Source organism: Rhynchophorus ferrugineus, unplaced genomic scaffold (genome assembly GCF_030347505.1).
Source record: "Rhynchophorus ferrugineus isolate W39M unplaced genomic scaffold, kcgeb_rfMv2 rfM2, whole genome shotgun sequence".
NCBI lineage: Eukaryota > Metazoa > Arthropoda > Insecta > Coleoptera > Curculionidae > Rhynchophorus > Rhynchophorus ferrugineus.
Genome location: NW_027472581.1, coordinates 24562608 through 24577847, shown reverse-complemented (window position 1 = coordinate 24577847; position 15240 = coordinate 24562608).

The window sequence follows — 15240 nt, the reverse complement described above, 5'->3', positions numbered from 1 at the left end:
ACAGTCGATATTCGCAAAACACTCGAAACAGTCGATAGTTAAAAAACTAGCGTGAAAAACTAAGCAAATATGTATGAAACCTTTCCTGTATAAATTGTGAGAGAGAAAAGGACGGAAATAATTTCTTGGGGGCAGTTAATATTATATGCGCTTATTTTTACCAATGGTGGTATAAGCGAGACGGAAATGTACATATTCCTTCACAGACTAACGTTAAAAAAGAAAAGGAAAAAATAATTACTAAATAATATTTACATGCAATCAATAATTTCATTTTAAACGAAGTAGAATTACTTTTATATTTGAATGTTCTGTGGATGTGTAAAAAGGAATGGAATTTTTCTATGGAATGGAATAATACCACACAGATGTTTTATCGTACTTTAATATGTTAATTGATATTTTTTAATAATATATTATAATAAATATAAACAATACAATAGAACTTAAACAAAACCTAAACACAAAGATGTACAATAACCATAAATACTAAATAAAAATTAAACATATACCTAATCATAGAATAAAAAACTAATTCATGACATGATTAAAAATTATCGCATATAACTACTAGAGCTTTTTAAAATAAAGTAAATGCTTTATTTATTATTGAACGGAAATATTTTTTAACAAAAATCGAGAGATTAATCGAAATATTACATATTATTGCCATAAAAGCAGTCAAAAGTATTTTACTATTTACCATTCCCAATTTTAATCGTTTTACCCTATTACAATAACAACCTTAAAAAATATCGTTTCAAAATGCTACTATATTAATATTCAATATATAGTTATTTACAAGCAATTACCAAAAACATTATGAAACTATATATATTGCATATAAATCTAAGTAGGCATAAATTGGTTACATTTTTGTCAAGGTCGCGGCTAGGACGACAGAGCCAGAATGTTAAAAATCAGTCGAATGAAACTAGTAGAACCACAAATAGTAACAAAAAGTACACGACTGAAACAGTCGATACTAAATAGTAACAAAATCAGTCGAACCGAAAATAGCGACTGAAAACAGTCGACTGAAACAGTCACTGATAAAAATGAGTAAATTCAGTTGAACCAACAATAGCAACTGAAACAGTCGATAGTAAAAAGTAGTCAATTACTAAATAATCGATAGTCGATTTCAGTCGATAGTTCCCAACAATAGTAATATTTTCTAAACAGTTATTCATACAACTCAATAATAATGACTCACCACCAGGGTTTGTAAACTAAGTGAGCAATTGACATTCCAGAAACTTCATATTTTGATGCCGATCCAACAATGGGATAATTTCGAATGGCAATAAACGTATTAATGTGCAGAAAGACCGCTGGAGTCGACCACATGAGTCTGTTTGAATTTTTGTCCTTTCTATAATACGATCGATTGTTGTGTGCTTGATACAATGTTAAACATAGTATTTTTTGAGTTTTTGTGAATTAATTTAAATCGCTATTATTTGACTAAAATGCGTACTTAGTCATAGAAGTTTTGCGAATCCAGTGTAGTGCAGAAATAAAAAACGAAAACATTTCCAACTCTATTCCAAAAACGCATTGATCAAGCCAAACAGTACAGAATAGCTAGATTAAACATGTGTATGCGATTTAGCATTGTTTTTACCTGGTATGTATATAATTACTTATATGAGAATTTGTGTTCATATATGTTATACATGTATATTGTTCTTTACAGATACCACAGAAGAAACCGAAATTGAATCAACATGAAACAACAGAAAAAATCATGAAAAAGTTATACAGAGCTTAAATATAAAATATGACGAAATGGGAAGGCAGCAAAATTACATTGAAAGTAAATGTGATTACACTATATGAGTAGTATAAAATGATTCAATATGGCCCCTAATTTTATTGCCCTCTAAATAGATGTGTGTAAAGTGCCATTAATTTAAAATTTAATTATTTTGAAAATAAATCTATTTTGGTTAAGATATTGAATCAATACTTTGGCTTAGGCTACTTAATCAAGATAGGTAGGATGCTTTTCAGATCTAAGGCATAGTCAGAATTATTCTTCCACAAGTATATTTAAAAAAATAAACTGAATGCACCTTTTGTTTACATTTATTTATCCGGTGATAAACGATAAACAGATTATACTCATATGGACCATTTCAATATGGTAATATGTCATGATTGATTTATTATATTGTTAATAGATTTTTAAGCTGTCTCTTTTATTTACTTATTTTTGTTTCAACTGTATTTTTTTCCTTTACAAAGCAACATTTTATTAACACGCGATAATTCTTTTTATCAACTTTCTCACAATAACAAAAGCTGCTTCACTCAAAATGCTATAATTCACAAACTAATGATCCGACAGCTGTCAAATTTATACAAGCATCTTTTGAGAACTAGGGCTAATTAAAAAACATATGGATTTGTGGCCACCGCCACGACTCTTTAGGCCACCATGCATTCAGCTACAAGTTCAAAGGTTGGTATCGCCGGTGCAGTTCCAGGCTACCATCACGACGACGTCTTGCTTTCTTTTCTTGTCTCCACATCCTTGTAACAGTACCACTTTCACAGCGCTACCGACTTCCTTTACCTAACCTAATATCCTGTCAATTCTCTGTCGACCACATGTTTTATTCAATGATAAAATGAACAAGTTTTATTCAACCAGTGTTTTTATTTCTCGTGCAAATTCGTCCCAAAAATAGTAGTGAGTGTTCGGACAAACAATCGCAGCGGCAGCCACATATTTCGACCGACCGACTGACCTGACATCATTCCTACAATTGGTGACCCCGACGTGATCAAAGTGCCTAACGGGTAAATCAGCTCAACATAAGCCACTCGACAGGTGCTTGACACGTGCATGGAAGGACCGCACGAGGAACGAAAACGACCCTTTAGGCCACCACGCATTTACCTACAACAAATTCAAAGGTTGGCAACGTCGGTGGATTGGTACCATGCAGTTCCAGGCTATAAAGGACCATCACAACGACGTCTCGCTCTCTTCTCTTTTCTTTTCTCCACCCCCTTGTAACAGTACCACTTCCACAGCGCTATCGTACTTCCTTTACCTAATCTAATATACTGTCAGTTCTCCCGTCGACCACATGTGTCATTCAATTATAAATCGAAATAAACCAGTATTTATTCAACCAGGCTTTTTAGTTCTCGTGCAAATTCCTTCCAAAAATAGTAGTGAGTGTCTGGACAAACAATCGCATCGACAGCCACACATTTCGACCGACCAACCTGAGAAACATTCTTATAGATTTAATTCTAGTAGCGCCATCTGTGTGTCAGGCCAGGATTTTTAAATTGACCTGTTATATTTATGCATGATTATATTTCATACACTATATAATGATATAATTTTGCTTTAGTAAATTTTACCAGAAATTATGCTTGAGTTTATTTTTAAATTTTATTCGCCAGTAAAATTTAGGATCAAGTTAAAGGTGATATTAAAATTATTATATTAAAAGTGATACAAATAAGATTGTCAACCAATCCCTTCATAACCAAATATTTTAACAGAATGTATATGAATGAAATGAATTGAAAGCAATGAAACCTGATTTCTAAAGCTTAATCAGATGTTATTCTAACCGCTACCAACTTTTGATGACTTTATGCTATTATTATTATCTTGCCTTGATACTCAATGTTCAATTTTGAAAAATCTTCCTTGATTTTATTTTGTACCTTTAAAAATTGTACCATTCTCAAAGCAATGTCTGGAGGCTTCATCGGACCTCTCTGGGTTATCTTTACCCCATTGAAATCCTATGTTTCCCAATAATATATGAAGGGATGTTCTACATCCGCCAAATACTTGCATATCTCTAGGTTTTTAATGGATACTTTTCAAAAAAACTAGTATTTATACATTTCATAAATTTGATCTTGGATACGCTAGCATTAAAGTGATCTTGATTCGTCACCAGCTTCCTACGAGGACGGTTTCACTTCCGTGAATCCAAGATTAGATTTTTAATAATTAGAGATATTTCACTCACAATGCCCCTACTAATATTCAATGCAGCTGTAACGTAATAACAAAATATTTCTAATAGAAACCGCAGCAACTTTTAATCCCTCACTCAAAATGTTTCGGTATCTTCAATCAGAGTAGTAATAAGCAGAGCAGCTAAAACGTTTGCCAATTAATAACCTGTAGATATTATATTAAGTTTTGAAGAATTTTGCAAACTTTGACAACCGGATGCCTTTTGTAGGACGACAGTAAAAAACCTAGACATCCATGTCTATACAAGTTTCGATTGGCTAGAACTACACATGCGCAATTTTTCTAATCTAGCCTGAGAGTTTTCACAACTACGCGTCCTTTTCTATATAGGCCTTGTTGTTTACCACCGTTCTGGTTAGAAGTCACTTTTAGGTTAATTTTGTATTTACATTTTGTTGAGGTAATATAATTATTTCATAGGAGAAATTTGCGGCAGATAATGCGAAAATAAGTGTATAAGGTGTCAATTATTAGTAAACTATTCTCATTTTATAACACTAATTTTGTAGGTTGCTACGGAACAAAGGATATATTTTGATGCTAAATAATATGGAAACAGGACTTATTTAAATAAAGGTAAGAATATTATAGATTTTCGAGATATTTCAACAGAAGAAGAAACGAAGAGTCATAAAATATCAGTGTACTGTAAATATAAGGTGTACTTAATAGAAAGTCGTTGGAATAAATTGATAACATAGGATTTGAAGCTTTGTGATTTATTTCTTTCGGTTTATATATACTTATAAAGAAAATGTAATCTAAGCAATATACTTCTAGAGACATAAACACAAACTATATAAATAAAATATTAAAACAAAGATTTGAATCAAAATAACTTGTCTTACATTTTCCTTTCGAATTGCTTTTTTTTTATTAAAATCTCTTAAGCACCTCTATGTTATTAACAATTTCGATTTGACATTCTTGATTAACTGATTTCGAATCTGTAGATATATTGTCTATTCTGTTATCGATGCCATTTTCCTTATTTACTTCTGCTTCTCACTGTGTGTTTCTTTGGTATGATTTTTCTAGTTTCTTGTCTTGCGATTTCATCAGTCTCTTCTCGCCCCGATCACTAGCTACATTATCTGCAAAATAATTAGTGCCCATTACACACTATAATACAAAGTTTTACAACTATTCTCGTAGATTGGATTGACATTTACATTGTATATTTTGTAATATTTGACTTCAAATTTGCCTGAATCTTGTTGAACTGTATGTATTTTATACTTATTTTTTGTACGTTGGGCTCTCTTATGGGCCCTAATAATTATACGATCCTGATAGATACTGGCGTTTGGTTTTTCAATGTTCAGAATCCTTTGTCAAATTTTCATATATACCAGATCATCTAACGAATCTAGTAGTTTTTCAACACTCTCGTATTACTTCTTTGTGCATTTGTTTTTAATAAATTATTCAAAGATTCTATGGCCATATTTGTATTGATTCGAAACATCTTTTAAAATATTTGTAAAATCAGAGATATATAAGCATAATAACAACTAGACAGAAAACGTGTACAAACATGACCATATTTTATTCTTACCCTTACTATAATCTTCAAATAAGTTCTGTTTAAATGTTATTTAACATAAAATTATACCCTTTGTTCCATAGCAATCTACAAAATTAGTGTTATAGAATGACAATATTTTACTAATAAATTATGCCTTATACACTTATTTTCGCATTATCTGCCCCTAATTTTGGCTATGAAATAATTATATTACCTCAACAAAATGTAAATACAAAATTAACCTAAAAGTGACTTCTAACCACAACGATAACAACGGTAAACAACAAGGCCTATATAGAAAAGGACGCGTAGTTGTGAAAACTCTCAGGCTAGATTAGAACAAATCCGCATGTTCAGTTCTAGCCAACCCAAACTTGTATAGGCATACATATCTGTAGGTTTTTTACTTCCGTCTTCTTTTGTAGGCTATTTTGGTTAGATGTTCGAACTTATCAGATAGCATTGTATCTCTTTTTAACTAGAACAAAATGAGAAGGAAGCTATGGTCTGACTAAACATCTTGATGACGAGTTCACTGTTATTTTTAATAGATTATACATTTGTAAATATAAATAACCTGATTTCATTTTATTACTACTTTTTAATAGCAATAGTAAATTCTTGAGCTTAATTTCGAAAAATAATATATTTGAGTTGTCAATAATACTGAACGTGCTTATTTCGTTACAAATTTACATCGGAAGTAAGTCTCTTTGTCTGGGTATTGCGCTCCAATTTGTTCAGTAACAACGCCACAAAGCCGAAACCTAGGCAAATTAAAACGAAACGTTTTCTATTATATCAAAGCAAACAATGATAACGAACGCGAATGTCTCTACGCTGATAAAACCTTTGGCGTGAGAAACTAAGATAAAATTTTCGTTCCTATTGTTAATACGAACGGCGAGAGAACCCGCAAGCTTTTGTATTTTGCATAGTAGATTGCGTTAATTGCTACGGTGGCAGCTGAGAAAACAAGATGCATTAGTTGGTTGCAGCTGCAGTAGTTTACCCGAACTGGAAAAACACAACGTTAATTTGGGATTTCCGTTTTGCATCTTTATATCGAACGGGAATAATGAGTATTTGTTTGCCGTTTCGCTGGAACGTACCGATTGCACAGACAATTTAAATAAGCGTGAAAATGTAAATGGGCATAGCGCAATTCACTATGGGCATATGAATTAACAGTCTTTCAATATCCCAATAATTTAGAATTCAATTCTGTGACATGTAAAACAAACAATACAGTAAAGAAATCAATTCTAAGAAAGCCCCTGGATTTGACCTAATAACTGGAGATTCTTAAAAGCATAAAGTGCATCAAATTATTAACATTCATATTTAATGCCATGCTAAGACCTAATTACTTTCCTAGCATTAGGAAAATGGCTCAAATCATTATGATTCTTGAACCTGGGAAAAATCCGAAGACGTCTCCTTTTATCGTCCTATAAGCCTGTGACCTGTGATCTCTAAACTATTCGAAAAACTATATATTAAGAGACTCAAAATAATTGCACAGGAGAGAAATATTATTCCAAACCATCAATTTCGCTTCTGTAATAAACACGGAACAATAGAACAAATACATAGATTAGTCAACCAAGTTAACAAAAACTTAAACGATAAAAAATATTGTCTCGCTGCATTTTTCGATATTTCAGGCGTTCGACAAGGTGTGACATACTGGACTGCATGTTAAATTGAAAAGGTTTTGACCTATACGCACTTTCAACTGCTGAAATCGAACAGAGACAGACATTTTATTGTAAAACAGGGTGCTACAGCCCATATATTCGGGTGTTCCGCAGGGCAGTGTTCTTGGCCCATTGTTATATCTTATGTATAAAGATGACCTACCGACCTCAAGAAATACTACTGTTGCAACATACGCTGACGATACAGTGGTTTTATCATCACACGAGGATCCAATATCAGCCACAAGAAAGCTCCAACTTCATCTAAACAACGTCGAATTGTGGTTGAAAACGTGGCGTATCAAAGCAAATGAGAACAAAATCTGCCCATGTGACATCCACCCTTTGTAGAAGAACATGTCCCACAGTAAAATTTAATAAGCATGAACTTCCGCAAGCAGACAATGGTAAATATCTGGGAATGCATTTCGATCGACGTTTGCATTGGAATTAACATATAGTGACAACAACTTGAGGTTAAACTAAACCAAATGTACTGGCTGATAGGGCATACATATAAGTCAATACCAGACCCATTTGGACCTATGGTATTGAACAGTGGGGTGTTTGCAAATTTAACATAGATATCATTCAGAGATTCCAGAATAAAGTGTTGCGAGTCATCGTCTGTGCCCCATATTACATGTCCAACAAACTAATTTAGCGCGACTGATTTAGTGCGAAGTACTCTGCCTATTACTAGTGAGATTATTATGCACCCCAATGCACTCGCCAAACAGTTAAATGTGCGCGATGATAGTGAAGTGCGTAGGCTCAACCACAAACTACCCTAAGAACTAATTAATAGACACATAGAGTGAGATAGATTTAATAATCTCTAGAATAAGGTAGAATAGTTTTTAGAATAAGTAAGGATAGGCTTTAAAATAGGTTAGAATAGTATCCAGAATAAGATTATAATATAATCGTAAAATAATAATTATTGCCCACGGGCAGATTGTTGACGTTCTAGGAGATTAATAAAAAAATTCTCTTCATCTTAAGCGCTTGCATGGTGATGTTATTTTTACTTTAAAATGTCTATAGTATATTCAAAATAACAGTGAATTCGTCATCAAAATGTTTAATGTATTGCCTATAGAAATTTGTAAATTCGTTTCAAAATTAGACGATATTTTCGTTCTCATTTTATTCAAGTTAAAAAGAAATACAGTGCCGTTTGATACATTCGAACACGTAACCGATTCAACCTACAAAAGCCATTCGGCTGTCAAATGTCTAGAAAATTCTTTAAAATATTAGTGATAATAATTGTAGGTTATATAGTGGTAAGCGTCTTTAGTCAGTCGAAGAGGAACGATATAGCGGAGGCCCCAAGTTGCTAGTAAAATGCACTAGAGTACTGCGTAGTAAATGAGTGTCGATACTGTTAAATACTAAGTTGCTGTGGTTTTTATTGGAAATATTTTTTAGCGTGATACACCTGTATTAAATATAATAGGAACTGTCACTAAAATATTTCAAAAAAATAAAAACAATAAGTATTAAGCGATCGAGCTTAACAATAAGCATTGAACGGATCTAAGGATTCAGCGAAATGGAACCGTCTTCATACGAAGCGGGTTACGAATCAAGATGACCTTAATGTTAGCTTTATTAGAAATAAATTTTATGTATTCTATAAAAACAGTGAGTAGTTTTTTCAAAATAAACATAATTTAAAACAATTATTTTAGAGGAAACGGTTCTAGGGAAGTAGAATATGCCTTCATACCTTATTGGGAAAAATTTAAATGGTATAAAGATAACACATGAAGAGGTCTAATGGAGCTTCCAGATAAAATATTAAAAATGACTTGTTATTTAAATTTGTGTAATTAGATAATACATTCATATATATTTCGAAATGGATCTTCCATTTCCGGTTCCTCAAGGCAAGATTATAATAAAAATTGCATAAATACAACAAAAGTTTACGGAAGAAGGTAACGTTAGAATAATATTACATTACGTTTACTTTTTTACCTTTGTCCATCAACTTTAGTTGTCTTAACACTATTTTTTATTATCATCTTGCCAAGAATAACCAGTAGGTATATTGGCCCCATTCTGAAATATCCATGTCTCATTTAAATACATATATTGAAATAATAAAATTTTTGATTTTATTACATGTTTTTTAAAAATTGTGTTCTTTTAAAAGTATTGTCTGGAAGTTCCATTAGACCTCTTCGATATTTTTCAGACTAACAGCTTCCTGTCAAATACTTGATTTCACTTATGTTTATATTGAAAAAACTACTCACCGCTTTTTGACATTTCATATATTTGATATCTGATTCTGGTAATATCAAGCTTATCTTGATTTGTTACCTCCCTTTGTATGAGGACGATTTCTTTTCGGTGAATCCTAGATTATGTTTTTAATTTTTTAAGATATTTCAGTGAACCTGTCCACACTAATATTCAGGGCAGCTGCAACACGCTAAAAATATTTTCAATAAAAACCGCAGCAAGTTTATATTTAACGGTAAAATGCTTACCTCTCTAACGAATTATCGCATTTTTAATCAGAGTAATAATATGCAGCGATTTTAAATGTATCAAAGCAAGCAAAACTTTAAGAAAACGTAACTTGACAATCGGAGGACTGTCAAACTGTTGAGTGTTAACAGTGGTTCGTTTATGTGAACTTATCAGACATCATTGTAACTCTTTTCAACTAGAATAAAATGAGAAGGAAAATATTGTCTGATTCTGAGACGAATTTACAAATTGCGGCAGACTATAAATTAAACATATTGATGACTTATATTCACAGCAACTTTGGATAGACTATGTTATGTGTGTTATGCTATATTGTAAGTATTAAACTGTTATTATATGATATTCAAATGTCAATTTGTTTGTCCAACTTCTAAGGTTACTTTTTGGATAATCTGCTAGTTCGACATGCAGTTAAACCCAAACACTTTTTTAGTGTGATGCTTGTTTAACTAAAATTACATCGATACTTAACATTTAAACCGGTCTTTACGTTTTAATTTTTTTTCTAATTTGAAATTTAAAACATCTATCTTTATTAGTCGCAGTCGAGCAGGTTCAATGCCACACCGACTTACAAAGATATCGCTCCTGTTTTTGTAAGATTTCAAAAAATGAAGCCACAATCTATTTTCGAAAACAAAGTTGACGGGGAACAATTGAACGCACCGAGGAATCCCGACAAAAACTTAATTAAACGTCGCGCCCTTGCCATTAATTAATTACGCGCCGCATTATCAGCCTCGATGACTGATGAACTATTTGAAAATATCCGCCGCAACTCCTTCAAGAATATAGAAGCCGCAAAATTTATCTTACAAATAATGGAAACGTTAGCTAAATTGAATGTTAGCCGAAGAACAATGGAGGAATGGCGGAATGGAATTGCCGGCATTATGTCAACACGCCAACAACTCCGCACTCGATCCAAGAAGGCTGATGGAAGATAAGGTTTTCCTTCGACGGATGTTGAACTTGCAATAGAGAGCGTCGTCGATGTTACGCCCCTCCACCCCTTTCTAAACACGAATATTAAATTTAATTATATAATTATGGAGGTTGGCACAATGTCGGACTGCACCAACGTGTGTATATATATATATATGCAAATGTGCCGATATAACATACCACGCTCGGATTTAAATGAAATAATATGGCGCCGATTGTAAAATGGATTAATTTCTGTTCCGTAAAATAATGACAAGCTTAGGCTCTGCCGTTAGTATACGTGTAATAAATTAATATACGTGGATCTGCTCTATGTATTAAGTATTCTAGCCAATCCATTTATTTTAGTTATCTAGAATGATGAAATTACCTAATGCTGCTAATGATATTTGATTTATTAGTAAAAAACATGTTTTGTCATCTATGTTATTTTTATCTAGCAAATGTTTAGCTAGGTATACTAGCCTGGAAATTTGGAAAAATCATATCAGCAAATCTAAGCCATCTAATAAATCGTTTGTAAGAGGATTTCTCTGATATTAAATTATTTATAGACGTAATAGGACAATTGAAAAATCCCCAGCCTGACACATATATGGCGATACTGGAATTAAATACATATGTTTTTAGTTAGCCCTAACCTCCAAAAGATGCGTGTACAAATTTGACAGCTGTCGGATCATTAGTTTGTGATTATAGCTTTTGAGTGAAGCAACTCTGTTATTGTGAAAAAATGGATAAAAAGAAATTTCGCGTGTTGATAAAATATTGCTTTTTGAAGGTAAAAAATATAGTTGAAACAAGAAATTGACTTGATGCCGAGTTTTCAGACAGTGTCGAACAGGGAAATCAGCCATCAAGGATTGGTATGCTAAGGTTAGACGTGGTGAAATAGCACCGAAGACGGTGACGCCCAAAAGGGGTTGTTACCGACGAAAACATCAGAAAATCCATAAAATGATTTTGAATGACCGTACATTGAAATTGAATGAAATAATAGATACTCTAAAGGTATCAACTGAACGTGTACATCATATCATTCACTAATATTTGGGTATAAGAAAGCTCTGTGCAAAGTGGGTCCCACGTGAGCTCACTTTTGACCAAAAACAACGACGAGTTGATGATTGAGAGCAGTGTTTGAAGATGATCAAGTATAATAAACCCGAGTTTTTGCATCGATATGTGACAATGGATGAAACATGGCTCCATCATTTCACTCCGAAGTCCAATCGACAGTCATCCGAGTGTACTACACTCGACGAACCCGTTCCAAAGCGTGGAAAAACGCAACAGTCGGCTAGCAAGGTTATGACGTCTGTATTTTGGGATCCGCATGGAATAATTTTCATTGAATACCTTCAAAAAGGAAGGACCATCAACAGCGATTATTACATAGCGTTATTGGACTGTTTGAAGGACGAAATCGCCGGAAAACGGCCGCATTTGAAAAAAGAAAGTGCTGCTTCACCAAGACAATGCACGCTGGGAAGAAATTTTCGTCGAATGAAGAGGTGATCGACGAAACTGAGGCCCATTTTGAAGTAAAGGACAAATTGTACTATAAAAATGGTGTAAAAAAGTTCGAGTGCCGCTATAATCAGGGTATCACCTTTGAGGGGAATTATGTGGAATAAAAAAATAATTTTGCCAAAAAAATGTGTTTTACTATGGTAGACTATGGTATGACTTTTCAATTGACCTGCTAGTTGTTTTAGTCATTCATCATACAGGGTCTACATCCCGGCATCTAAAAACGAAATTTTAATCGATTTTTTTTGGTTTATATGGTTTCCCGTGTTCTTCTAAATCGATAAAATTCTTTAAATTTGATGTGAGATTTTCTGTGCATTCTTCGTATTAAAGTATCAAATATCGAGCATCAAGGAAAAAAGTTAAACATAATATATTTCGCCAAATGACTACTATTCGGAAAAATGAGATATTTATTTAGGTAGACTAGATTCTAGAATGTATAAATATATTTAAATCCCAAAGAAATTAAGGAAATGGTAGCGGAAATGAAAACTACTAAAATATAGTAACAAAATAGAATACCATAACATAAAGATATCGTCAACAATATGACACAAATATTAAAAAGGGAAATACTAGAAGTTAAAGAACTCTCAAATACCTACCTGGTGAACGAACAGAAAACAGGGAATTTAGAAATTATTAAATTGCTTCCATTTATCAGCTTCGTTGCAGATATTCATCAAAGTACATGGACTTATACCGTATAAATTAAACAATTAAAGGAATGGAATCCCAAAGAAATTAAAGAAATAGCAGCGGAATATGAAAACTTCAAAAAGTATCAACAAAACCGAACGTAAGAAAATAAAAATACCTTAAACAATATAAAATAAAAATTAAAAAGAGATATATTGGAAGTTCCTCAAATACTTGTCTGCCGAACTAACAGAAGACTGCGATTTTACACATCATTAAATTGCTTCCATTTGTCAGCATCGTCGTAGTTATTTTGCAAACTAGATGCAATACGCCGCAAATTAAGTCCTCGATTAAAGGAATTTATTATCCCTAAAAATAAATTAAGAATCTACCAGTAGAAGAGGATAAATACGAAAGAATGCCAATAAAATTATATATCGGAGAATAAAAGCATTCATAAACAACTATCTTCTGAAAACGGAGAAGCAGACTATTCGCTCTGGAAAGCCGTCAAAAATATAATAGGACCACACACCATCCAATCTGAGAAATTTTGGATTAACCTTCAATTTACACCAATATTGAAATTGAGTATAAAATATCATCAAATGAGTGTGAACTTTTGACGATTCACCTAGTCATGTTAAAAGAAGTCAGCAAAAATAAAAAGTTAGTATAAACGTATGAGTTACGTTCAAAAACTGATATCAACTCAAAGAAAGTACCGGGCCGTCATTAATGCTGATTAAGACAGTATTTCAACTAGAACATGTACCGAATGCTTGGTAGATAACTGAATATTATTATCCGAAAAGCAGGAAAACCGACAACAAAATATTTCAGAGAGATGTCACTGTTGTCGGTAATAAATACTTGTAGCTAAAGTATTTGAAAAGCTTCTGTTGAAAATGTTTAAATAAAAAACAAAATAGAAAATCTAATATTTGTTGTAAATATTCAAAAATTCATCATGTGTATGGAAATGAGATAAAAAAGACTGAAAATGTTTGGCCAGCTTTCATACTGTCTAAAAACTAATCAACTATGCAGTCGATTCTGAAAGCCAGTGGAAGATAAGGTTTTCCTCCGATGGATGTTGAACTTGCAATAAGAGATCGTCGTCGATGTTACGAATCCCCCCCTGGAGGGGGGGCCCTCCAGCATCTAAACACGAATATTAAATCTAATTATATAACTATGGGGGTTGGCACAATGTCGGACTGCACCAACGTGTGTATATATATGTAAATATGGCGATATAACATACCGTGCTCCGATTTAAATGAAATAATATGGCGCCGAATGTAAAATGGATTAATTTCTGTTCCGTAATATAATGGCAAGCTTAGGCTCTGCCGTTAGCGTACGTGTAACAAATGAATATACGCGGATCTGCTCTATGTATTAGTATTCTACTTAATCTAGTTATTTTAAAAACTGTTTAAAACATCAATGGGATTTACTTATCCGGAATGGCTAGTCTAGCTAATGGTATGATTTTAGTTGAAGTAAAAAGAACATTTTTGTTATCGACGTTATTGCTATTTTGCATAACATTTACAAATTTTTATGGGGGTAGAAAAGTTACAAGTTACAGTTACAGTGGGGCAAAAGTTATTTCTGCAAAAAAATCGATTTAAAAGCAAAATTGATGATTTAAACAATAAAAAACACTCCAAATCTGCGCGCAACAATGTTGTTTTGTTCACAGTGGACGGTTTGTATTGGTGAAGGTCTTATTTACACATTATTTTCATAATTTTATGTTTTGAGTTTTAATGAGAAAAAACTAGCTGGATTAACTAGCTAATTCTTTCTGTGTTCGTCACTTCTTCGATAGCTCTCTTAGTGGTCTGCGGTTGGAGCCCTTTTATTTTAGTGCTCAGAGACTCTGTGATTTGGTTGCTCACAACTGACGATATCAGCTAGACTTTCTTGTCAATTAATGAAACACTTACTTTACACTAATTAATTTATTTGCACTAATTACAAGTTAAGTGAACCAAGTTGTTTCTTCATATGGGTCTTTCTAAGTAGATTTCTCGACTCTGACCTCACGAATTATCGCAAACTTTGAGTTTTAACTAACTTAACTGATGAAGTGAAAGAGAGTTTAGAACATCTGGGTTCTAGCTATTACTTTTACTTCCAAAATATACTGCATTTACCAATCACCTTATCTTCTAGCCAGTGATCACTTACAAGGGTTTTCAATATTCCAAATACGCTAGCGGCCAGACATTCCATCGTGTATTGATGATGTAATTATACATTGCTAAAAACCGCAAAAATGTTGTGTATTTCCGTTCCAAGGCAGAAAAATATTGCATTGTTTGTTATTAAACTAGTCAGTATAGCTC